The sequence below is a fragment of the Callospermophilus lateralis genome, chromosome 13, assembly GCF_048772815.1.
Source record: "Callospermophilus lateralis isolate mCalLat2 chromosome 13, mCalLat2.hap1, whole genome shotgun sequence".
Lineage (NCBI taxonomy): Eukaryota > Metazoa > Chordata > Mammalia > Rodentia > Sciuridae > Callospermophilus > Callospermophilus lateralis.
In genome coordinates, this window is record NC_135317.1 from 61,301,641 (window position 1) to 61,326,700 (window position 25,060).

General features: G+C 34.2%; 1 protein-coding gene and 1 pseudogene across 7 annotated transcripts in view; both read right to left on the bottom strand.

The window, feature by feature from the left end:
- Disp1 (dispatched RND transporter family member 1) overlaps positions 1 to 25,060 on the bottom strand; it is a 203,362-nt gene that overhangs the window by 29,800 nt on the left and 148,502 nt on the right. The gene's annotated exons all lie outside the window — the stretch shown is intronic.
- Positions 23,970 to 24,140, bottom strand: LOC143379647 (NADH dehydrogenase [ubiquinone] 1 beta subcomplex subunit 1 pseudogene; annotated as a pseudogene).

Consider the following 25,060-nt stretch of genomic DNA (forward strand, 5'->3'; position numbering starts at 1 on the left):
AACCACTGAGCTACATCCCCAGCCCTTTTCTGTAGTTTATTTAATGACAGGGTCTCACTGTGTTGCTTAGCACCTCACTATTGCTGAGGCTGGCTTTGAACTCACTATCCTGTCTCAGCCTCCCAATCTGCTGGGACAACAGGTGTGCACCACCATGCTTAGCAAGACTCGAGCCTCTTGATGGCTATTTTGCTGTTCTCTGTCCAGCATGTGTTTTGTAAAATCATGAGAGGAAACCCATGGTACAATCATAAAGTATCAATCTCTTATATGGGAAAAGAAGTATCTTTTCTTTAGGGATGTGAAACTTAGTCTGAGTTTCCAGTAAGAACAGTGTAATAGAATTTGTGCTTTAATAACAAATATGAGATTAAATATTCACAGCATTACTAAAAATACAAAAATGCATTCTTTTTATGTATGTAAAATTATTCATTTTTAAAATCTAAAAATAAGATATTTAATGCAAGGGGCCATCAACTGCTCAGAGGAATATAGTATACAAGTCTGGTGCTTTGGTGAAGGCATAGAAAGCATGCTTTACCCAAACTGCCCTTTCTATAAAGATGTTCACTCCTGAAGAAACTATGAGGCTTTTGGATGAACTGGCCAAAGAAGCCCCCAAATCTATATTTTCAAATATAATTACATATTGATTTTTTTTAGTTATAGTTGGAAACAATACCTTTATCTTATTTATTTATTTATTACATGTGGTTATGAGGATCGAACCCAGTGCCTCACACATGCTAGGCGAGCGTTACCACTGAGCCACAACTCCAGCCCTACATATTGATTTTTAATGTAACAGAACATATATATTGAGATATACTTCACATACATAGAATTCATCTATTTAAGGTATATAATTAAATAGTTTTTAGTACTTTCACAGTTGTACAACTATTGACACAATCACACACTGACTTTTTTTTTTTTTCCCCCAAAGCAAGGATTGAACCCAGGGCACTTTACCACTGAACTACACCCTCAGGGTTTGCTTATTTATTTATTTAGAGACAAGATCTTGCTAAATTGCTGAGACTAGACTTCAACTTGTGATCCTCCTGCCTAGCCACACTTGGCTACATACTGACTTTTAAAGAATATGCCATCTGAACACCAAGGATGAAGCTATTAATAAGCTATGAGAAATTTTTATTTTTACAGAGAGGGAGAGTATAAAGCATTGAACAAAGAAGCAAATCATTTGTATGCATAGCCTTAGTTTATCATGCCCAGTTTCCTAGTTATGCATTCTCAAAAGCATCTCTTGCACTTCCATTGAGAAGTTAATAGATTTTTTCTATCTTTAGACCTAAAATGATCCCTGGAGTCACAATTCTGGGATATGTTGTAGTAGGTATTTGCAAGGAAATAAGATTCTGTTGCATACATTTGGGTTTTAAGAAATGTAAACATTCTCCTTCCTCCTACTCACTCCCACTAGCTTTTTTTTTTTTTAATTGAGAAATTCATGGGTCTGTAACTAGTTTACTCCTCAGACAGAAACAACCATGGATTTGTCACATTCTTTCTGTTTGAATAAAGACTTCATTTTATGTTGAATTTGAGACAATAACTAGAGATTGTCAACATGAGTTGAAAAGAAATATTGAGGTTACCACAAAGATACCTCCTGGGAAAACATTAGATCCCTTTTGAAGTTTCTCTACTAATGGAAATGACAAACAGATTCTGGAAACACCCAAACCACACTATAGGTAAAATATGAAACGGTTTTATTTAGTGTTGCCTTCTTTAATTCTGCCTGTGCATCTCATATCAAGAAAGACCTGTACAAGGGACAAGAGAGAAGCCCACCCTATACTTTCATAGATAAAAAGCAATCTTTCTCCATTTGTAAAATCTTTCAGATTTGTTCCTTTTAATATTTAACAACAACAAACAACTGGATGATTTTTCACCCTAACTTCAGAGTCTTATGTTGATAAACAACCAGTAAAAACAAACAAACCTGATATCTAAAAGAGAGAGGAAAACTCTTTTTTTCTAGGGTTCATTCATCTTTTAATACCATATGGTCAAAACACATGCCAACCAACCAGCCACCCAAACAAACAAACCCAAACAGTAATAACAATCCTAAGTGGGAACATTTGCCTGTTCTTTGGTAAGGGGGTTAGCCTTTTTTTTTTTTTATAAGAAAAAGTCCAAGGAAAAATAGCATTCACATGTTCCAGAACACACTCCCACAGTCCTTAGTACAGAAAGCTGGGGTTGTGCACAATTCCCTGACAGGAGACTAACTGCACTGTCATTCTCTCCTACTCAAGAAAGCATTTCTGTATGCAAGTGGGTGACAGTGACATTATTTTAGAGCTAAACTCAAATCTACTTTAAAAAAATAAAGCACTTACAAACTCAAGTACTTATAATTAGTAATAAATTGCCCCTGGCATGTCACAGTAAGAGCAGTTGAGAACCTTGGCTCCTGTACTCAGATGACCAGTGAACTGTGGTATGTGTACAAATATCGGTCAAGGGAACAACTAATGAGACTGTAAAGTTCTCAGAAGGAGGAAAAGGGGGAGGCCCAGAGCAATCAAGATAATGGGGGTCTACACAGAGGCAAAGTAAATTTTTAAAAAAGTAATAAAGTATAGGAAGAGAAACGTTAATAAGAAACTGAAAAAAAAAAGATGAGTGTATTTCCTTCACCTTTTAAAATCTCTTTTAATAATTTTTTGGGAAGAGAATTGGAAGACTATATGGTGAAGGTAATGAGAATAAGGCAACATGAAAATGTAACATCTGTCTGGAGGATTCTCTTCTCAACATAGCTGCAGAATTAATATTACAATTTATAAAGGGACAGTGTTATCAATTTCTTTCTTGTTTTTCCTGGTACTAGGGATTGATCCAGAGTGCTTTACCATTGAGCTACATCTCCAGCTCCCTCCTCCCTTTTTTGGTACTTTGAGACAGGGTCTCATTAAGTTCTCCAGGCTGGCCACAAACTTACAATCCTCCTGCCTCAGTCTCCTGAGTTGCTAGGCTTACAAGTGTGTGCCATAGTGCCTGGTTGGCTTTATAAATTTCAAGAAGCTCTTCCTATCATTCAGGAAAATCAAGCCTGTGAAAAAATGGCTTTGTATATTTCTGAACAACTAAAATGTTATGAAGGAAAATATACTTTGAGCTTTACGATAGTAGCCTAATTTAAGAAATAAAGTGCTTAAACTAGCCATTTTAGCCTCAATAGTCACAGTGGATTGTGCCATATTGTCCTTTTGTAAGAAGATACTCTGTGTAAGTAATAACTTCAGTTCACTGTGATGGTATGTTAGGAAAAAAAGTATCTGAAAACAAATAATCCACTTTGATGAACATTCTTTAAAAGATTTCCAACAAAAGCAAAGCCATTCTTCATCCTGTAGCATTTCCATGAATCATCACTGGCACACTTGGGTTCTACCATGAGGATGAAACAGATACCCTGAGACAAGTTAAGCTTGGCCTCCAATCCATTTTTCATGGAAGAGAACTAAATGTTTATGGTCTATGTCAAGTGATTTGAAGGATAGCAATAACCACAGCTACTTGTGTAATGCATTTCCTGCTGGTCATCTTGAAGTCTAGAAACAACTAAACAGAGTCCCAACAACTACACAAAATAAACTCAGAGGCAGAAGGAAATAGTAGTGGGGATAAACATTTAAAGAGTACCTGATAAATACCAATCTCCTTGTAAATGTTAAAAAAAGAAGTTTAGCACATGTTCAACAAATATTTTAAGTACAAGGAAACTGTCTTTAAGAAAATAGAGAACCTAGAAATCAAAAGATATGAAGTAGAGTCTAGGCCCTAAAACTAGTTGAGTAATCTTAAGCAAGTTATTTAATTACTTGGAATTTGTGAAAGAAGGATAATACTTTAAAATGAGCTGGTACAAGTAACAGCTTTCTGTGAAACACTGAGCATTTATCCAAAAGAAAAAAAAAAAAAACACCACCACTACTACCTGGAAATGGTATTTGAAGATCACTTAAGAAATAATGTAGAAGACTCATGAGGAGTAAAGTATGATGACCCTTGATTCATAAGAACTGTGAACCTTTATGAATTAGTTTACAAGATTCAAGTGATATTTACTAGTAGCTAAACACAAAATAAAAATGGATGAGGGCTGGGGGTAAAGCTCAGTAGTAGAGGTCTTGCGTAGCATGTGCAAGGACTTGGGAAAATTCCCAGCACAAATAAAATAAAATTTTTAAAAATAAAAATAAGTAAATATTGATGGTATCACTTTCACAAGCCTAATTAGAATAAGAGCTTGTCAGAATCTGAATGTCATCCCATTTAACATTTCCATGAAACAAAGGAGAACAAGGTAAAAGACCATTGAGCAAGTCAGTGGTAGAGTCAGCTCTAAAATCCAAATTTCATGAATGATTCTGTGAGTGTTTTTGTTTGTGTTGGTGGTACCCTGGAAGAGAGAAGCTAGACCCTGAAAAAGAGAAGCTGCATAGCAATGCAGGCTATGAGACATTGCTGTGAACCAAAAATGGAAAGGAGGGCAGAGTGGGAAATGCTGCTTATTCAACAGCAAACAGACATGTGTACAAGGATGCTCACTGAGGTGCAGTTTACAACAAGGAAAAAGCATCCTTATATTCACACACGGACACAGACTTTTGTGCAGGGTTTAAGGATCTGTTCTCATTCTTCTACATATGAAAAACCAGTGATATGTCCTCAGTAGGGGATACTGTACAGAATTAAAACACACACACACACACACACACACGCACACACACACACATACACATTTATGCTGATATGGAGAGAACTCTAAGGCACAGTGAAAAGTTCGAAGTGTCACTCTTCAGGATACAAAATCAGTATACAAATACCAATAACTTTTCTACAAACCAATAATGAATTTTCTAAGAAATAAATCAAGGAAATAATCCCATACATAATAACTTCAAAAAACAAAAACCTAGGAATAAATCTAACCAAGGAGATGAAAGACCTCTACAATGAAAACTAGAGAATGCAGAACACTGACAAAAGAAATTGAAGAAGATAGTATAAGACAGAAAGACCTGGCATGTTCATGGATAGGCAGAATGAACATTGTTAAAATGGCCATGTTACCTTACCAAAAGTAATCTACAGATTTGATGCAATCTCTATCAAAATACCAATGACGTTTTTCACAGAACTAGAAAAAACAGTCCTAAAATCCATTTGGAAGAATAAAAGACCCAGAATAGCTAAAGCAATTCTTAGCCATAAAGCAATGCTGGAGGCATTATAATACCTGACTTCAAATTATACTAATGACATATGGTAACAAAAACAGCATAAAACAGACATATATACCAATGCAATAGAAGACACAGAGATAAACACATAGAAATACAGTCATCTTATCTTTTGATAAAGGTGCCAAAAGCATACGCTGGAAAAAAGACAGGCTTTAAACAAATGGTGCTGGGAAAACTGGTTATTCATATGTAGAAGAATGAGACTACATCCTTAGCTCTCACCCTGCACAAAAGTCAATTCAAAATGGATCAAAGACCTAGGAATTAAACCCAAATTTATGCAACTCCTAGAAGAAAATGTATAATATGAAAAAATCATTTCCTGCATATATTTCTACTTTTAATTCATATGTATATATCATTAAGATATGTAGGATTGTTTAACATGCTTTCAAAGTTTAAAAGAATTGTGTTATACTATATACAGTCCAAAAACTACCTTTGTTGCTCTATGTTTATAAAATTCACTTGTGTGGCTATGTGGACTCCAGTTCCACTATTTTTGTGTTGTACATAATTCCTTCCGTAAAATAAATATACCACAATTCATTCATTCATTCTTGTATTAATGGATAAAAGAATCAACAGTTTTACTTTATATTTTTTTTAAGTCTTCAAGAGGATATGTTCACAAACTAGTTGTATAGTTAAGAGTGACAAAAATTTTTTAAAGGATAATTATATATGTATTTGATAGGTAAACAGAAGGGAGAGGGAAAGGAAGCACCTATATTAGATACCTTCACATGGCAACATGAGTAAGGTCAATAAGGACTTGTTATGAGGAGACAGTGAAGAAGATTAGGGATTGTTTTCAGGGAAGCAAGAGACCAAAGAGGATAACAGATAGGAAACTGCTAAGGTTTTCCAAGAAAGAATTAATAGGATGAAATACTATTTTGGGAGGACTGATCTGGTGGTAATGTGAAGGATGCACTAGAAAGGGGAAACACTGAAGAACAGAACAGTGTGGGAACGACTACAGTAACCTATGTATAGAATAGTCACAGAAAAAAATGGAAAAGATGGTAATCTTCTCTTCATGATTCAGAAATCTGCCTCTGAAAAGCATATAAAGATGTGAATCAAAATTACAAGCATCTATTGTCATAAATATATATGGTATTATAAGGAAAAAAATTGATATTATGGATAAACAAAGATTTATATATCCTATGAATGTTATAACATTTCCATATTCATTGCTATTTAACCTTTATATACAATGATATATCTTAAGGACAATTAGAAATGTTTAAAACTATGTCTAACCTTTAAATATTAATAAAAAATGGTAGAAGTGCCTACTGAAGAAGTTAGTGATAATTTGGATTATAACACAAAAAGGTTGTCCAAATGATTAGTTTGGAGGTTGAAGGCACACTTTTATACTTATATGTGCTTGGGGCTTACATTAAACCTAATTCAAGCCTAATACATTCATTCACTATTTTCATTAAGAAAAGAAAGACACACAAAGATTGCCCACTTTCAAAATTGTATGGATCTTATCCATAGAAAACCTCTTGAATTTCCAGTGCAAACTATCCAAATTACATAAATAAGAATTTGTATGTTGATTACAACCTCAGTGAAGATATATTTATATTTTTGAAAGTAAGTTCAAATTCTGAATTTATTTTCTATCTAAGATTCAGTCTAAAATTTACTCATTTATTAACTGGATAAAGCCTTTAATCAATTAGACCAGAGATCAAAAGTATAAAGACAATCAATAATTCCTAAATTCACCAATTATCTCCTAATCCAATATTTGCTATTTTCAATTTTTAGTATGTCTAATTTTGTAAAATTATCATTTGCTCTCAAAAGTATAAGAAATATTATTAATCTTTCTTAAGTTCATTTCCCACATATTTTGGATTATTTTGCCTTTACAAAATTACTCAGTATGTTGTATGAGGTTGAGTGTGGAAGGTTAAAAGTCACACCTGTTATCAAAAAACACTTTGGGGAGGAAGTAAAAAAAATAATAAAAACTCAACTGTATCAAAATGAATTCTAACGGTGTAAGCAATCCCTTGCAGCTGTTGTGATATCTTCATCTTAGTGGTCAGGAGGACAGACTATGTCCTCGACCATCTAAAGAAATTTTTCAGTTATGCTTTTCAGAACAATAATCTATAGTGAAAATGACTTTTCTTCCTTAACAAGGCTTTATTGTGCTTCTTCTTTAACTGAAAAATTACATTTCTGTAACTCAAAATAACAGTCAAAGCTTGGCTAAATAAATGTCAAATTAAAAGTCTAACAAAGCTGGTTTCAATAAAAATAGCACCGATAGAAGAATTTTCTTCTCAAAGTCTAGAATTAACACAGAAAAAAATTAACTAAGTTTAAAAGAATTAGACCAAGGAAAAATGTGAATTTTCTGTAGAAAAATGAGGAAAACCTTCCTATGTTAAGACCACATGTTCTCAAGCTGTAGTGATGTCCTTGTTACACTTTGTCATCATGGTAACTAAGATAAAACTTCATTTTATTTTATTTTTTCTGTGGTGCTGGGGATTAAATCCATGATAAGCTAACACATGATAAGCACATGTTCTATCACTTAGTTACACCCCAGGCCCAGGTAAAACTTTAAATTCATCATGATCATTTGCAACTCCAAAATCTATTACATATGCAAGTGATCCCCAAATACCATATAACACAACATTTAGGAACTTACTATAAGGATAATATATTAAAAAGACCCAATAAGAAGTCAGAAGACTTGTTTCCAACTGGGTTTTAAAGCTTGGGTTTTAACCCCTCTGGCTTCAATTTCCTCATTTGTAAAATAGAGTTGGATTAAGTTATTTCTAAGGTCATTTCCTGCTGTGAAATCCTATTGCATTTTCCTGTGGAATTCTAGATAATTCAAATCACCACATATTTTAGCCTCCTGGGAAGAATTTCAACACTCTTCCATGGCAAAAACTGGTAAACCAGGTTCCTTTAATCAAAATTCTGTGTTGAAATACTTAATGTGAATAGTCAGTAAAAAGGATTGTCCCATAAGGTAGGTAAGAACTAGTGTTTTAAAATGCACTGAAACATAATGCCATGTGTCTTTATATGAATAGCTAGAAAGGCAGACTTTTTAAGTGGCTAGATAAATGGTTTAATAAAAAAAAAAGAGTGCTCAAAAATACTTGGCAGGAGAATGGGCAGAGCTCCCCATCTGTTAACTAGATGAACATGGAGAATGATCAATTGGTGATGCCTATAACACATGTGTGTCTGTGTATGTGAAAGGCGAAAACGCTGTAGGAAATGATGCCAGATTATCAGAGACAGTTGTGCTTGAGAGTAGGGGGTGATCATCTAGTTTGCTAAACTAAGGGCTTTTACAAGAAGAAGAATAAACATGAAAGAGTGCTCAGGTTGAAAGGGCTTGTCTCTAAGTCTACCCATCTGTTATTTCAGAAAGATAGTACACAGCCTTCTTTTTTTTTTATCCTAAAATTTTGCCTCTGATAGGCTTTTCATTCAATGCTTTATCCATTCTAAAATATGAACTTTGATTTTTGTTGTTGTTACTGGGGATTGAACCCAGGGGTACTTTACCACTAAGCTATATCCCCAGTACTTTTATTTATGTTTTATTTTGAGACAGGGTCTTGCTAAGTTGCTGAAGCTGGCCTTGAACTTGCAATTCTCCTGCCTCAGCCTTCTCCAGTTATTGGGATTACAGGAGCATATCACAGCATCCAGCACGAATTTAATTTTTAAAGAAGGACCCATGTTTTAGTGAAAATAAATATTTTCTGTTTTAATATTTTTGGTTTGTTTTCTTAAAGTCTAAAATCAAAGAACATTATGAAGGAAAGAAACAATTACCCATACTCTCACTACCACAGATAAAACCTCTGTTATCTCTTTAATTTATTTCCTTTCAGGATTTTTTCCTTTGTTCTTAAATGTAGACAACAAATATGCACATAATTTGGATCATACTGGCTGTATAAGGTGTTATCACTTTGGATTTTGAGTTTTTTCCATGTAATTAAAGTCTCCTGAAAACATGATTTTTTTAGTAATCACACTATGTTCCATTTTATTTGCTATAATTTATGTATAAGCACATAATTGTAATCACACTGCTACATTACTTTGTTTCTTTAACTTACACATAATTTTCCCATTTATTTATAAAAGGCATATTAAAACTGTGAAGCATTACAATTGTGGCAAATACTCTTTCTAGTGGGCGACACAAGTTTGTTAACATAATTTTTTGGACATGCATTTACAATTTTTCGGTTGCTGTAATTTTCCTTTGTAATTTCTATGACAACTTTCATAGTCACAGTCCTCCTTGATCCAGACATTAGTTTTTCCCACTCCATTTGCCGGATAATTTAGTCCAACCCTATTACTTTGTGATATTTCAATCACCATCTTCTATAAAGCCCTGTTTTAAGAGGGAAAAGTAGAATCCAAAAATCCATTTCCACAAAATATACGGAATCCAATATTGTGAGAATAACAAGCTAATTGGGGCACACTTGTGCAGCTGGAAGCTTGAGTTTCCAGAGTCTGGCTAAATCATCCAAATCTGTCCGGGTACAGGCTATGGTTCGGTGCCATCTAGTAACAGCTGTTCACTTGGGTTTAATTAGCAGTGGGGATGAACATGAATTCTGAGACTGAGTGTTTTTTACAGGGTACAACATTAGTAACAAAAATCTCTCAGGTTTTTTGATGCCTGTTTTGTTAGCCATATTTTGGGAATCTGGAGTTGGAAAGTAACGAGAATATGAATATCTGTCTTCTTACTTCCTGAAAGGGAATTACCCATTATTTCCCAGCTTGTCAAAAGATAAGAATTTTAGTCTGGCCCCATTTGACAATGGGAGCCTATTAAGTTACCTAGGGGCTTCAGTTGATTACATTTTTATACACACTAGGTCTGCTTCCTCTATCCTAGTGCATCCATTTACCTATGAATTTTTTCCAAAGAATCGCACTGTTTTTATTTCAGCTTCCAAATAGGCAAGGCCCAGGAATGGACTACATTTAGAAAATCCTAACTCCCTTTAAAGAATTAATGAGTTTACCATGTTATTCGCACATCTGCAACTTGAAAATATTTTCAGCTAGTAAAAGACCAGAAAAAAATTATTAAATGGGTCCCCAACCAAATATAAGAACTTTAATTCTCCATGGCATTTATATGCTGAATTATAGTCTATAACAAAGAATCTAAAAGAATTTTCAAAAGCCTTTCAGCTCAACTTCCAAACAGGACAACATATGACATGAACTCCCATGTGCTTTCTTTGTATGTAGGTATTTCTTACAAAGTAAACTCATAAGTAATTCCAGGTCAACTAAGTTTTCCCAGACTTATGTCATAGGCTGAGGTATGTGGGAGAAAAAAGACTCCAAGGGCTCTTGCTTGTCATAAATGTTCAAATCACCCTTTCTATTTCTTCTTCCTGACCTTAAATCTGGCTCTTCCATATGGGAAATCTTACCTCTATCATATCATCTTTGACAGAGAGATAGGAAAGATATCTTACTATCTTTCCTAAGGAGGGCAGCCTAAGAACAGCCCTTTATTTTCTCAACACATTAAATCATTCCTTTTGTCATCTCTTCTCCACCCTAAAAATTCCAATTCACTTGCTGAGCAGTAAAAAGTAAAGATACAGTTTCTGTTCTCAATTACCAAAACAGGAATATGAGAGACTGTAACAGAGATGCAAGTAGGAAAACAAGTAAGGCAAGATATGTACATGAATGTACATATTTAGACATTAGTCCCCCTCCACTTTCTGAATAATTTAGGTCAGCCCTATTAGATTTTTTTAGATTCCAAAATCAAAATGCTACTTAATATTGCCATCTTCAAATCAAGGGAAAAACATATGCATATAGCAAAAGGAGGCACACAGAACGGAGCTGGGTTTATTATGAAGCTACTAAGAGGAGAAGTGTGTATGCTGTGAAGTGACATTATCCCCTCTCCTTCCACGTGCCTCCATTCTCTCTTCCCCTCTGTACCAGAAATATAAAAATTAATACAGTACTGTCATTGCCTTTCATGTCTATATAGACTTGCCAAAAAAGTGAAAGGAAGTTTTAGGATAGGGTGGGGTGGTGCTATTAAATCCCTAATGTCCTTCTTTTAAACCATTCCACTCAATTCTTCAGTCAAAGGCACAAAGTTGAAGTGTATAATCTGATAATTTTTATACATGTAGCTATCCATGTAACCACTTTTCAGATCAAGAAATAATGACATATCAGAACACCCCCAAAGCTCCCTTGTGCCTCTTCCCAGTCAATAATCAATATTCAGGCTTCTATCACCATAGATAGGTTTTGCCTAAAGCATGACTTTTTTAGGACAACCAAAGATAAAAGTTTATACACAACCTCAGGTAGCTAAAATTCACGTCAGTTTAAGTTTAGAAAAATGCACAAAAACAAAGTTCTCATAATGTTTCAAATGGTTGATTCCTATATGAGAATTATCTTTTCTCTTGTAGTTTCAGCAACATCTGTTCATATGGTCTTACATAATACAGATCTTAAATTGTCCATAAAACGCTTCTGATGAGCAACAAAACTTCACTTTAAAACTGGAAATACGTACTTATCACTACTAGCACTTCCAAGAATCTAGTGTGTGCCCCACATCAGGGAAGATGTTTACAAACTACATGGAGGTGATACAACAAGGCTAGAGAAATCAGTAGGATTTTTCCTCAGGGTTTATGCAAGTTGGCACTATGAATATTTTGTTGCCGTGATCCCAGAAATTACTAGAGGAGTTGAAGATGGGTCATCTGTGCCCTCATGATTATTTGTATTATCTGTGATCAGTATGATCTCAGTTCTATGATTTCAAGAATGAACTTGTACAGTGCCTACTATATAGTAAGCATTCCATAATTATGTCTGGAACTTCTTATGAAACTAAACCAAAAAAAATATTTGCACAGCATAGAGAGGCAATTAGGAGAAAGGCTTCCAAATCAGATGGACCTGGACTCAATTAACTATTAAATTAATTTTTTAAAACATTATTTAATTTTTCAGACCTTAGTTTTTTCTTCTATAAAATGGAGAGGGTACCAATTGCACTAAATTCCTTGGGTTGTTTTCAAGATTAAATCAGAACAAATGTAAAATTTACCACAATGTCTGGCATGCAGAGAGGGCTCACTGGAATCAGTAATACTGTCATTATTAATTTTAATTGCAACTTAATGCATTAAAGTCTGTTTTCTTCACCAAGGACACAAGTACAGTGCATGACAAAGTTCCACATCATAATTTTAAAAAGATCTTTAAACTCACAGATTAACTGTTATTCATATTTGAAGAATATTATATATTTTTAGTAACAATAAAATTTATTATTAAAATTCTTTAAAAAGGTCATTTTGTTACAAAAATCTCAAATGAAAAAGTCATGTGATAGTAGAATAGTAAATATTTTAATGTTATGTAACCTAAATTGTAATGTTGATGTAAAACTGTTCTTGTGCTGCTTATATAACCAAATAATCACATACCTCATTAATGTAGAATCCATTAATAGCTAATTATTTTTCATAGAAAACTTACATATTTTTAGTAAGATAAGAGGAGGAGGTATATCACTTCAAAATGTTCATCTTTTCCCATTTGAAACCTCAATGGGACAGTTATAATGTTCTATTTAATTGTATTCTGTAATATAATTTAAATTTTACAGACTTAATTCACAATAATGAAGAATTATTGCTTCTCTTTTAATTCATGTTTTGTAAATATAGTGTCTTAGGTTAGTTATTTTAACTAGGAAAAATTAGTTTCTAAACTATGATACCAAAAATCATTTTTAATACTGTGTATCTCTCTTAAGATACAGACCTGATTATGACCATTCCATCCTACAGTAATCAATCTCTACATTTTAAACAAATTTATAGTCTCTTTATAACTGATGAGAATATGCCAGTGTAAAGGAGAAAATAATGCATGTGTTTCAAAATGACAAGTAACTGCTTAAGTATCTATGGATTATGGGCATTCCTGATGAATTTGCTCTCTTTCGTCTACTTTAAAGCCCACTTAACCATTCAATGCCTATTAATTAGCTGGGGGAAAAAAACTTACCTCAAATGCAGCTGTTAAATAATTTGCAAATTTTCCCTTAAAGACATTAAGAATGTTTCTAAGAATATAGCTTAAAAGATTGCATCAAATGATAGAAATGTGCAGTTTTATGCACATATAAGTCACCATGCCAACTCAACCAAAACTTTCTGGCCAAAAAACAACTATCTGAAACTTAAGGATGTCTATTCAACAGAAATGCTGAGGGCAAATCTGCATATTCACTGAATCTGGTTAACAGTTATCTCAATTAGCAACTAAGTCTGGTAACCCCTGAAAGTATTCTGTGATGTCCCAAAGAAAAACAATAAATGTTTTGTGCTTAATTGTACATGATCTCTGCCTGTACCACATAAACTCAAAACCACTCCAAAAACTGAAACAAATCTGAATTTCATGTAATAGTTTCAGTTCCAGTTCAGGTTAAAAAAAGTTTTTACTTTTATTAGTTGATCCAGGTCCAAAATAAGTAGGAAGCAAGAAATAATGCTGTTACTATTCAAGTCACCAAGAAAGGAATTAGATTATAAAAAACAGGTTGGGAATGGCAGGGGGTGTCATACTATTAGTTAATTATTTCTCCTTAAGATGAGGCCTAGCAGATTACAGTTAAAAGGTGGCTATTCTGCTGTTTGCTGAAAGGTGAGGGAAGCAGGGCATGGGAAATTCATTTTCAAACACATTTTGTCTCTGCCACTTATCAGGGGGGCAGAGGAAGGGCACTATGAAAGGTCAAAATACCACATGGTTCTGGTCTCATACAATGCACACCCCAAAAGAGTAATCTAAGAAAGCATTTTTTTGGGGGGGCGGGCAACAGTAAAGAAACTACTTTAAAGCAATTAGAATTCTGAAAGGAACAATTGTTAATTAAAAATATTTTTAAAGGATTGGAAAGGAGCTTTGGTTAAAAGAAAACATTCTTCCTCAGCACATGAATTTAAATCTGCATAGTTTAGTTGAGGTTATAAAGCAAACAGCCTCATGTGTTACATTTTAAAGTTACACTAAATTATAAAGTACTTACCCTTAAACTCAAGCCTTTCCATGTCAGACTGTTGCTGTGAGCCCTGTACAAAACATGCTTAATGAGAGTATAATATATAGTTTTCTTAATAAGATGTGAATAGTAATCATTAATAAGAGATCCAAGAAAAGCCCATAAGAAAGCCAGGAAAACCTTATTAAATTTAACTAACTTATGAGCATGGAATGCTGGAATTCTACAATCCATAAGCCTAAACACTCACCAGACACTGGTGCTGCTCGATGAAAAATTTAAGGAGGAAGAGGTCCAAGGGTAAGGAGGTGTGGGGGAGGGGGAACAATACAATTTGGAACTCAATGTAGAATTAACTCTATGCAATAGAGTAAAGATTTTTAATAATAAATTAATACCATTTAAATAAATCTTTCCTAGGGATTGCTTTATAATGAAGTAATTTTAGTTTCTGGTAATATATATGATAGGTCATGGTTGACAGCTCAAAAACAAAGTTTCAAACTAACAGCTAAAAACCAAAGACCCAGAACATTCAGTATTGGCCAGGACCAAAAGAATTATCTCCCTACTATAGCTTCCCTTATATACATAAGTGAAAATAAAGATAAACAGTTATGTTTCTATTTAAACTTCTAAAGTACAAGGAAAATCATCTGTTAAAAATAATCTTATTCACTGAGATCAGTCACCCATTCCTGTCCAGGGCTAGAAGACTCTTCCTCCCTCAACTAATGCTTCCTTCTTCTTCAAAACTTACTCCATCCCCTAAAGGAAAACTTTCAAAGCCAGGTCAAGGAGTTTGGGGAAACTGGAAGATTTCTAAGCAAAGTAACATAATGAAAACAGTGTTTTAGGAAGGTGGCGGTGAGGTCCAAGTGACCACAGACACAAATAGGGTCCAAAGGAATAAATATGCTAAACTGCCCATCTTTGCATCTTACTAGACACAACAAAATAGTGCTTAGAGACAGTAAATTGCTTATGTTCCTGTAGAAAGCATCATGCTTGAATCTCAAACTACACAGTGTCTATCAAAATCATATACCATTCAAACGGGGGAAAGGAACTGATTTATCTAAACAAACTAACCTAGTAAATTCACACAGAACAAAGCATCAAATTTAGTTTTGGACTGTCTTGCTTAATTGACTTTCTAAATTCAAAAGAATACACATGAATAAAGAAAAGCCCAAACCCTTATTCTGGAATTTAGGATTTATCCTCCAGCTTCATAATTTATTGGTTGCTTATAAAGCCACTTTTATCAGATTTGCAAATATGATGGAGGTGACCAGAGTTGAACAGAGAGGCTATAATCAGGCTGGCTCTCCCTAGGACATAGGCCCAGGGTCGCCAGGCCCATCCCCATTTTTGGCCTCAAAGTAAATCCAGAAATCAAACAAAAAGGATGCTCAAGAGCTGTAGTAGTAGTGAACTACACATCTATTTTTAATTTCTTTTCTTGTCACAAAGGAAGCTATGATTTTTTTAAAATCAATGCATTGCTGAGCACAGTGGTACTTGCCTGTAGTGCCAGAAACTTGGGAGACTTGAGGCAGGTAACTTCGAATTCAAAGTCAGCCTTAGCAACTTTGAGAGGCCTTAAGCAAATTAGTGAGACCCCATCTCAAAATAAAAAATACAAAGGGCTGGGAATGTGGCTCAGTGGTAAAGTGCCCCTGGGTTTAACCCCTGGTACCAAAAACAAAAACAAAACCAAACAAACAACAACAACAACAAAAATGTCAATGCATTTGGGGTGAGGAGATTTACAGGAGAGGAGGAGGTAACCCAAAGACAGATTCAAACAACAAATAAAGGAAGCAAAGTCTTTTGCACCTTCTCCCACTATCTGGGAAATATCTCACTATGTGCATTAGACCAATGGTACCCGATTTTCATTATCAAATTATCATGCCATAAAATCAAGCTCTCCATAAGGACTTGACTGATGCTCAATGATATATTCAGTTCATTCAGCAATTAATTTCTGAGAGTTTAACAACTGCTATGCACCTTACTAGGCCTGGAAGATACACCAGCATACATAACACAACCTAACACACACGTACTCACACAAATGGTTTAACAAACTGAGGGCAATATCTGTCAATCAAAGGCATTAGAATTATATAATTACATATAAAGTAGTTAAGATACTTAATAAATGCTTTATGATGATTATCCAAGATTCAGAATCCACTGTTTCAGGGAACAATCTTCATGGACTAACTATAGCATAGTCTGTAAATGTGGAATGAAATGAATGCCCTGTAGCGATGCCCCTCTGGCCCTTTTCCAGATGAAGAAGAGAGCTTGCCTTGCTCTGCTCCAGGATCCTCTAGGTGTCTTGCTCCCATGTTTCAGCAGCTGGATCCTTGTACATTTTTGAAAAGCATCATCTCCCATGATGATTTCTCTAAACCCACCTATCTCTATCACCCTCTCTGAGACTCACATAACCCTCTAAACACTTATTGTGTTATTCTGAGAGTAAGGTTATTTTTGCCCAAATTGACTATCTAAGCTGCTTGATCACACTGATCAAATTTGATGAGTTTTTTTTAAAGCTTTGTACATTTTTCAAACACGCACACATACATTTTAAGAAATATTTTTCATAATCATTCATTTGAAGCCTAAATAGACCTCTGGAACTAGGCTATATTTAAAACTCCAAAATACCAAGCAATCAGTTGAATATCTGGTTTGTGTTAAAACAAAAAAATATATATATAATTTTGTACAGTCCATTTTGCTGAAAAGTACAGCAATCAAATTTCTCCTTTAAATGTTAAGTTCTATAAATTTGCTTGAATTATACCTAACAATGCAACTTAAGTTTGGAAAGAAGCTGCAGTAGATAACAATTGCCTTCTTCCTGGAATTAATGATGTAACTAATCTGTAACAATGTCTTTTTACTACATCTTATGTTTGCCAAACATTTTACAACCTTTACAACCTGATTTTTTAACCAAAAGGAAAAAAATCACTTGAACCGCTTTTTTTTCCCTTCACTCTTCAGTACCTGCTAAACAACTAATAGCAATAAGAAAAGGGAGTAATTAAAGAATACATTCCCTTCTTTCCAAAATGTTATATTAATTAATTTTATGAAATAAAGAAGGCATTGTTTCTTGACATTTATTATTAAAGTAAAAGATGACCAAGGCTCATATTCTGAAATGTATTACAGACTGTGCAATGCATTCCATGAGGCAAAGCACTCTAAAATCTGCTCATTTATAATATAAAGAACTCTCTAAAAGAAGTCCTCCTAATAAAACAGGCCTTCACTCAATCTAACTGCCAAATTGACTGGCTTTGGCAAGCAAGCTTGGAACGTTTTAAATTTTATAAACATTATCCCTTTTTAAAAAGTTAATTTGACTACTTTAAGGAATGTAAAAATAAACCTTGGTTTCCATAAAATCTAGATTAAATCTTACCAGACTTCTTCTAAAATAACTATAGAACTATCATAATCAGATTATGTAATTGGTATAAAGTATGAAAGCCTTGAATCATTGGGGCTGGAAAGCCTTCTCAACAACCCCTTTTCCTTTTCTAGAAGGCAAATTAGTGACCCTCTTTTCCACTTGCTCTTTCCCATACTTTGAAGGAGTGAATGAAGTGTATAATTTATAACGAAGAATAAAAAAGGATGCATCATGTATTTATTTAAGCCAGGTCTCAATAATAGCTTTGTTACTAAAACAATACCAGCAGGATTAAATACAGGCAGCAAGCAACAACAAATTAAGAGAAGGAAAAGAAAGGAACAAAAATTAAGAGAGAAGGGAAATTAATATACAGTGCTGCTGGGTACTGTGCTAAGTGCAGGGCAGCTACTGTCATTCCCATTTTTACAGAGATCGAAACTAAGGTTGTGAGAAATTAAATATTTATATAAGATGACAAAGCTAATAAATGGCAGGGCCAGAATTCAAATGCAGTGTATCTTCCAAAGCCCAGGCTCTTGTATATTGTATAGTGAGGAAAGGAGAAGAAGTGGAGGCATGAAAAAGTAGAGTTAGAATATCACACCAATGATTGCTACTAGAGCCTCACTGCATTTATCTACCCTTCAGAAAAACTATGATCTTTATTTGATCTACTTACCAAAATCCTAAGCAACTAGAAACTGAATAAGCTGATAACTTTGCATTGAAGATATCGAAATAATGATGTGGGGTGGCTTTTGTAGGCTGTAATTGTGGCTTCGGGAAGATTTTGAAAATATGCTTGCCTATTGTATACTTTTTTTCTAATATAGGGATTTAGTCCTTCAAATTTTTGAAGAAAATGAATTTTTTTATTATATACTCAACAAAAGAGAAGCAATGAAATCCCAATTAACTAGAATTATGTTGACACAAGGGTATTCACTGACAAATATTGCTATTGTACATCATGAGTTCTATTTGCTCCCAAGAAGATTGAAAAGAAATCTTAGTTGCTTTACAGAGCCAAGACACATAGCCCTGTCCAATGGAACTTTCTGTAATAATGGGAATGCTCTACATTGTGCTGTCCAATATGGTAGTCACTAGCCACATATGATTACTGAGTACCTGAAATGTGGCTAGTGTGACCAAAGAATTAAATTTTTAATTTTATTAGACCCTACTGAATAGCAAAGGTCTAAGAATAAAGTTTAACTATTCTTTCCTGCAAAATACACCTGACCAGCAGTCCAAGAGATGTAATGATTTACATTAAGAAATAAAGATAAATTACTATTTCACTATAAGAGGAGGATATGAATTTTTAGAACTGTATTGTTTAGTTTCCTTTTTGTATTAATATATAAACCTGGTCCATTGCTCTGAAAAAACACTGATATTTACCTTCTATGCTCCAGAGGATGTAGAAGTGATTCCATAAATTTGTATTGATCAAAGATGATAATCTACCTGCAGTTAACCCATGTTGAAACCTATTGCTTTACCTGTCCACACTGTTCTAATATCTTTGAAGTTGTGGACCAAGCTTGCAGTTTTCATCTGTGTCTCCAACACCTAACACTAACTACTACTTAAATACTTGCTAAATTAGTGAATAAGTAATCTTGAATCTCTCTGTTCATTGCTCTAACACCTTAGAGAAGCACTGGGGTTGACTCTGGATGATCTGGGTATAGGAAAGATGCTGAGATCTATGTCAACGCTGTGATTCAGGCCACAATGCTGATGTGTGTTCAAAGTGATTTTTTATTTAAATTTTCTGGCTAAACAAAATAACACTATCACCAGGAATAAGGAAATGGAAAAGGTGGGTCTCTGTAGGCCAGGTGCAGGAAAGTAAGACAAATATTGGAAAATGATGCTCAGAGGTATCTATAATTTTTCCTCTGGATATTATGATACAATTTATACAAGAGAATAAGAATTCAAGTGGTAGATTCTGTCTCTTCACAGAAAATAACTAATGTTCTGAGGGGAAACAAAAAGAAAACATGGAAAAAGTGAGTCAGAAATTGGTAAATGAATAAAGAGCTGAAAAAGAAAAGAAATACAGGTGATAAGAATCATGCAGTTGCAATGTATGGGATGGCAAGGACAATGTTTAGTTAACTTTTAAGAGACTAAGCTAAGTATAGGGTTCTTTATCCCCTCTGTGCCAAGCATTCTAAGTCTGTATAGCTCTAATTCTTCCACTGTGCCACAAGAAACATTCAAAGTGACCATCTGTCTGTGAAATCATCTTCAGAGACATAAAAATACCCCAAAATATCACAGGTTCCCCATCATAATAATGACCGTGGCATTGCCAATGATCATTTATGGATACTGTTACGATGAAGAACATTTCTTTGCAACACCAAATTAAAAAGTAAGTATAGTTTAGATTAGAAATCTTTCAGACTATTTTTGGATGCAGAGCTTCTTATTAACTCTGCAATAATACTATTATCCTTTCATTTTAATAAAGCAATAAGAAGATCCTAAATGAATTATTTGCAACTTGTTTCAACCAGCATATATGAAATGTGACTGGCTCCTGAGAGGCATTTTCCAACTCTGGAGGATAAAGAACAGATCATTACCATGCAGCCTTTTAGACAACTGGATTGTGTTCAGGATGTAGAATTAGGAAAAGCTCACTCTTATACCCAAAGATCCTCCACTCCAACAGTCCTGTTCTCTACTTCTTCTTAAATATGCCTTTATCTTTGCAAGCTCTCTCCTAAGAATTTTCTCCCACCTTCCATGTTCTGCCTGCTATGGTCCTTTTATTAATTCTTAGTAATCTTTCAAGGCCCACATTTAGTTCTATCCTCAGCCCAACTGTCCCTAAGCTTTACTACCCTGCAGGGTTCCTTTCCACCTCTGAAGTCTTACAATTCTTTACTGTTTCTACAGAAAAATAAATGTTTTATCCTCAATTCCCCGGGTGACTGGATGGATAGCTAGGTTTAGCACCTGCTGGTATAAGCACAAGTCTTGTTTATAGGAAAATATTTTGCCTTTTGAATTACTCCTGTTCTCAGTCATGTTAATTAATGGTTGAACAATGAATATGAGACTAGGAATCTACAAAGAAAAAAGTCTGAAACTTTAAAATTAAATCAATTTAAGCTAGTTTATAGTTGGTAGTATGGTGATACGTAGTGTTAAAATAGGATATACCAAATGTGATCTCTGCAATGATCTTAATTTTATTGATCAGATGTTACAAAAGAATTTTACAAAGACAAAAATCACACACAGGTTATCAATATAATGAATCTTTTAGAAAGATTAGAGCTTAAAGAATCAAGAGGAAATGAAAAAGACCCTACTGTATTACAAAGGGAGGAGGAGAAATAGGAACATGAACATATTCAAGTAAGTAGCAAATAGATTAGGTTAAAATTAGTATCTATTTGACTGACTCTTTAAAACATTCTCTATGGCTTAAGTGCTTTATAAATAAATGAAAACATTAAAGATAAAATACTAAACAGATGGGCCCATTTGGGTATATGTGCAAATAGCAATAACAAACCAAAGCACTTGGGACCCTCCATCCCTGCAATTTACTGTAAGACTGTCAACTTTTAAGATATCCTTTAAAATAACGTGTAGTCATGAATGCACCTTAAACAGTAATTGAACAATACTTCATTAAGTACTTGATGTTATTGATTTTAAAACAAAAACTTAAAAAATCAAGATGCAATAAATCATCATGAAGCAAACTAAAAAGAATTAGGAAATCTAAATGCCTGATGGAGTTCAGCTTCTAGAATGTTTGTTCTAAAAATTTCTTAAAAGTGCTGAATAGAATAATTAACAAAAGGCAGAAAACATCACTGCATTCCCATTTTCAGAATTTCTATACTAAGGACATTCTGTTCAGTCTCACCCAAACTGCTCTCTTTTCCCTTACATAGCAGTTCTGTCCGCATCCAAATATGCTTTGTGGCTATCTTACTGGATGGAAAAAGGGAGCCAGCATCTGACTCAGGTCCTAGCCCAGAGCACAAACCTGCAAATAAATACCTGCTGGCTTGAGTTTAAGCTCTTCAGAGTTTAGTCTAAGATAACCCTTACCAGGATCATTGTCCTCAATGTTGCCATTATATATTACATAGCATCCTAATTCTCTGAAGGAATCTCACTGTTATAACTTATATCCTGTTTTAATACCATTTATCACCAAATTCAAGTCCCCCAGGAAATTCTATGACTCCACTCTGTTTACTTAGGACCCTTTACCTCTCTTCTCCATTTTAGTATATGACATTACTATTTATCCCTCCAGTACAGGCCAAGAAACTAAAAATCAATTGTGATTTTTCCTCTCTTCCCATATCCATCTCATATCCAAATATTCACCAAATCCAGTCTATTCTATCTTCTAATCTCCCTGGAAGGAATTTACTTCTAAATCTTGGTTCAAGTCGCCACAATCTCTCACCTGAATTACTGCAGCAAGCCTTCTAATGGTGTTCTTATCCATAACAATTCTGATTCAATCTATTCTCCAGAATGAAGATGACAGTATTACTTTTCTCCTCAAAAATCTGTAGCATCATACCCATTAGGGTGATAATTCTCAAATAAGATGAAACAGACAAAATAACAAATATTGATGGGGATATAAAAATCTGGAACTGCTGCTTTGTAAAATAGTATAGCAGTTCCTCAAAAAGTTAAAAAAGAGAATTGCCATGTGATCCAGGAATTTTACCTCTGGTCTGGGCATATGTCCCAGAGAATTAAAAGCAGAAACTCATACAGATATTTGCATATTCATATTCATAGTAGAATTATTCACAATAGGTGAAAGATGCAAGTTGCCCTCAATGAATGAATGGATAAACGAAATGTGATATATAGGTACAACAAAATATCAATCAGCCTTAAAAAGGAAGAAAAATCTGACATATAGTATAATGTGGCTAAGGAGACATTATGCTAAGTGAAATAAACTAATCACAAACACACACACACAAAAACAAATAGCATATGATTTCACTTATATGAGGTACCAAGAATAGTCAAATCCATGGAGGCAGAAAGTAGAATGGTGGTTGCCTGGTGCTGGAGGAGAGGTGAATGGGGAGTTAGTGTTCAGAGGGTTCAGAGTTTCAGTTTGGGAAGATAATAAAAAAGTTCTGGATATGGGTGGTGGTGACAGTTGCAAAACAATGAAAATGCATTAAACGTCCCTGAACTGAACACTTAAAATGGTTAAAATGATAAATTTTATGTTACGTATATTTTACCATTATGAAAATACACACACACACACACACCCCTCCTTTTTGTTTTTTCTTTTCTTTTTGCAGTGTTGGGAATTGAACTCAGGGCCTCCCGCATGCTAGGCAACAAATCTCTAACAGGTCCACAAATGGCCTGCAGATAAAGGCCTAGTAGTCCTTAAGTGGTTAAAATTCTCTCCACATTTGATCCCAGGATATCTTTCCTCTTGCTACTACTTTTCCATCAAGGTCAAGACACAGTGAAGTCTGCTGCAGTTGGGCCCACACTTCCTTATGAGTCTAGGCAGGAACTGTTCCTGCTACCTGTAAGAAAGACAATCCCTCTATTCTCTCTTCATTTGACTTCTATTCATCTGCACCCCTGTGTGTTCCTTCTTGGTAGTACTTATCACAATATTGTAGCTGTTTGATTTACTGTCTTCTTTCCTACTAGTTTATATAATGAAGGGGAAAAAAGCCTCAATCTGTTTAGAATTATCTCCTCAGTGCTTGGCACATGTACGTATTCACTAAATACTGTTGAACAAATAAATATACAAAATAGGAAAGTAATGCTTGAACACAATAAAGTGCATGATATACACAACTGGACATGTACCTTTCCTTTGCAAGTACCTTTAAAAGACTATAACAAATAATTAATCAAAAGGCTCAAATTTTTGAGATAAAATTTGAGATAAGAAAAATTTCTTTCATCAGTTTCCACTTTTTTAAAATAAGTTTTCTGGATGGACAAATATGATATTTTTATCAGTTTTTGTTCATTCAAATTAAATACTATTAGTGTTTTAAAATATGAACATCTGTAATTTAGTTATAATCTTTTATTTTCAGGTTACTTCTTCATTAGGTCTCATTTTCACTTTAAATAACAGACTCTTATTCCAGAAGGCAGTAAGCTTTTCTTCATTCTTTTTGTCCAGTTAAAATCCTAAGACAAATCTCATAGGAACAAGTATATGAGCCCAGTGGTCATGCACAATCTGAAGTAAGTTCACCATGATTATTGAGGCCTCAGGGCCAAAAAAACAGGCAGTGGTGAGCTCAGTCACCCACTTCTCTGTTTTATTAATACCATATTATTTAAAGTGTGCATAGCACTCTCAATAAATTAAATTAGATCATGTTTCAAATTAGATTATTAAAGAAATGCTAAGGAAAAAATCCTGAGAATCTTGGCACAACCTGGCATACTGAAAGAATTGGTTATTTGCTCATATTTATTAACTTGATGACTTTTTAAAGGAGAGTTCAGCTTTAAAACAGAACAATTCATCTCATCTCACATTCTGCAACCATTTAATTTGTGATTTTATATATATATCATTATAACATATATCACATTTATATCATATAATATAATGAATTTGGTGAATTTCTTATCATAGTTCTAGAACTATGAGGTTCTTATGTCCATATGGAAATGTATTCAGAAACTACAGAAACATGCTGCAGAGGACTGTCCCTTCTACCCCTCTCCCAACCAGCTTTACCCTGTTCTCTCATTTTTTTTCTTCCTCTAAGATTAAAATACATAATCTCAATATGTAAAATCTGATAAAGGTGAAAAGTATTTATCATTTAATCTCTTTTGTATACGACTCTTTAGTTATAAGAGAATTTGCTACATGCAACAAGCGGATTGCTACTCAGTAAGAAAAAGAAAAATTAATACACACAGAAATAGATCAATTTCAAAAACTTTATGCTGAGCAAAAATTGCCCAAAACAAAAGAATAAATGCTGCATATGACTTTGTATGAAGTTCTAGGAGCTGAAAAAACAAATCAGTGGTAACAGAACTCAGAACAGAGATGATATCTGGGGCAGGGAATGACTGAGAGAGGGACAGAAATATGCTAGCTACACCAGGCTAAGATATGGATTATACTAGTGTACACATTTGCTGAAACTGATCAAA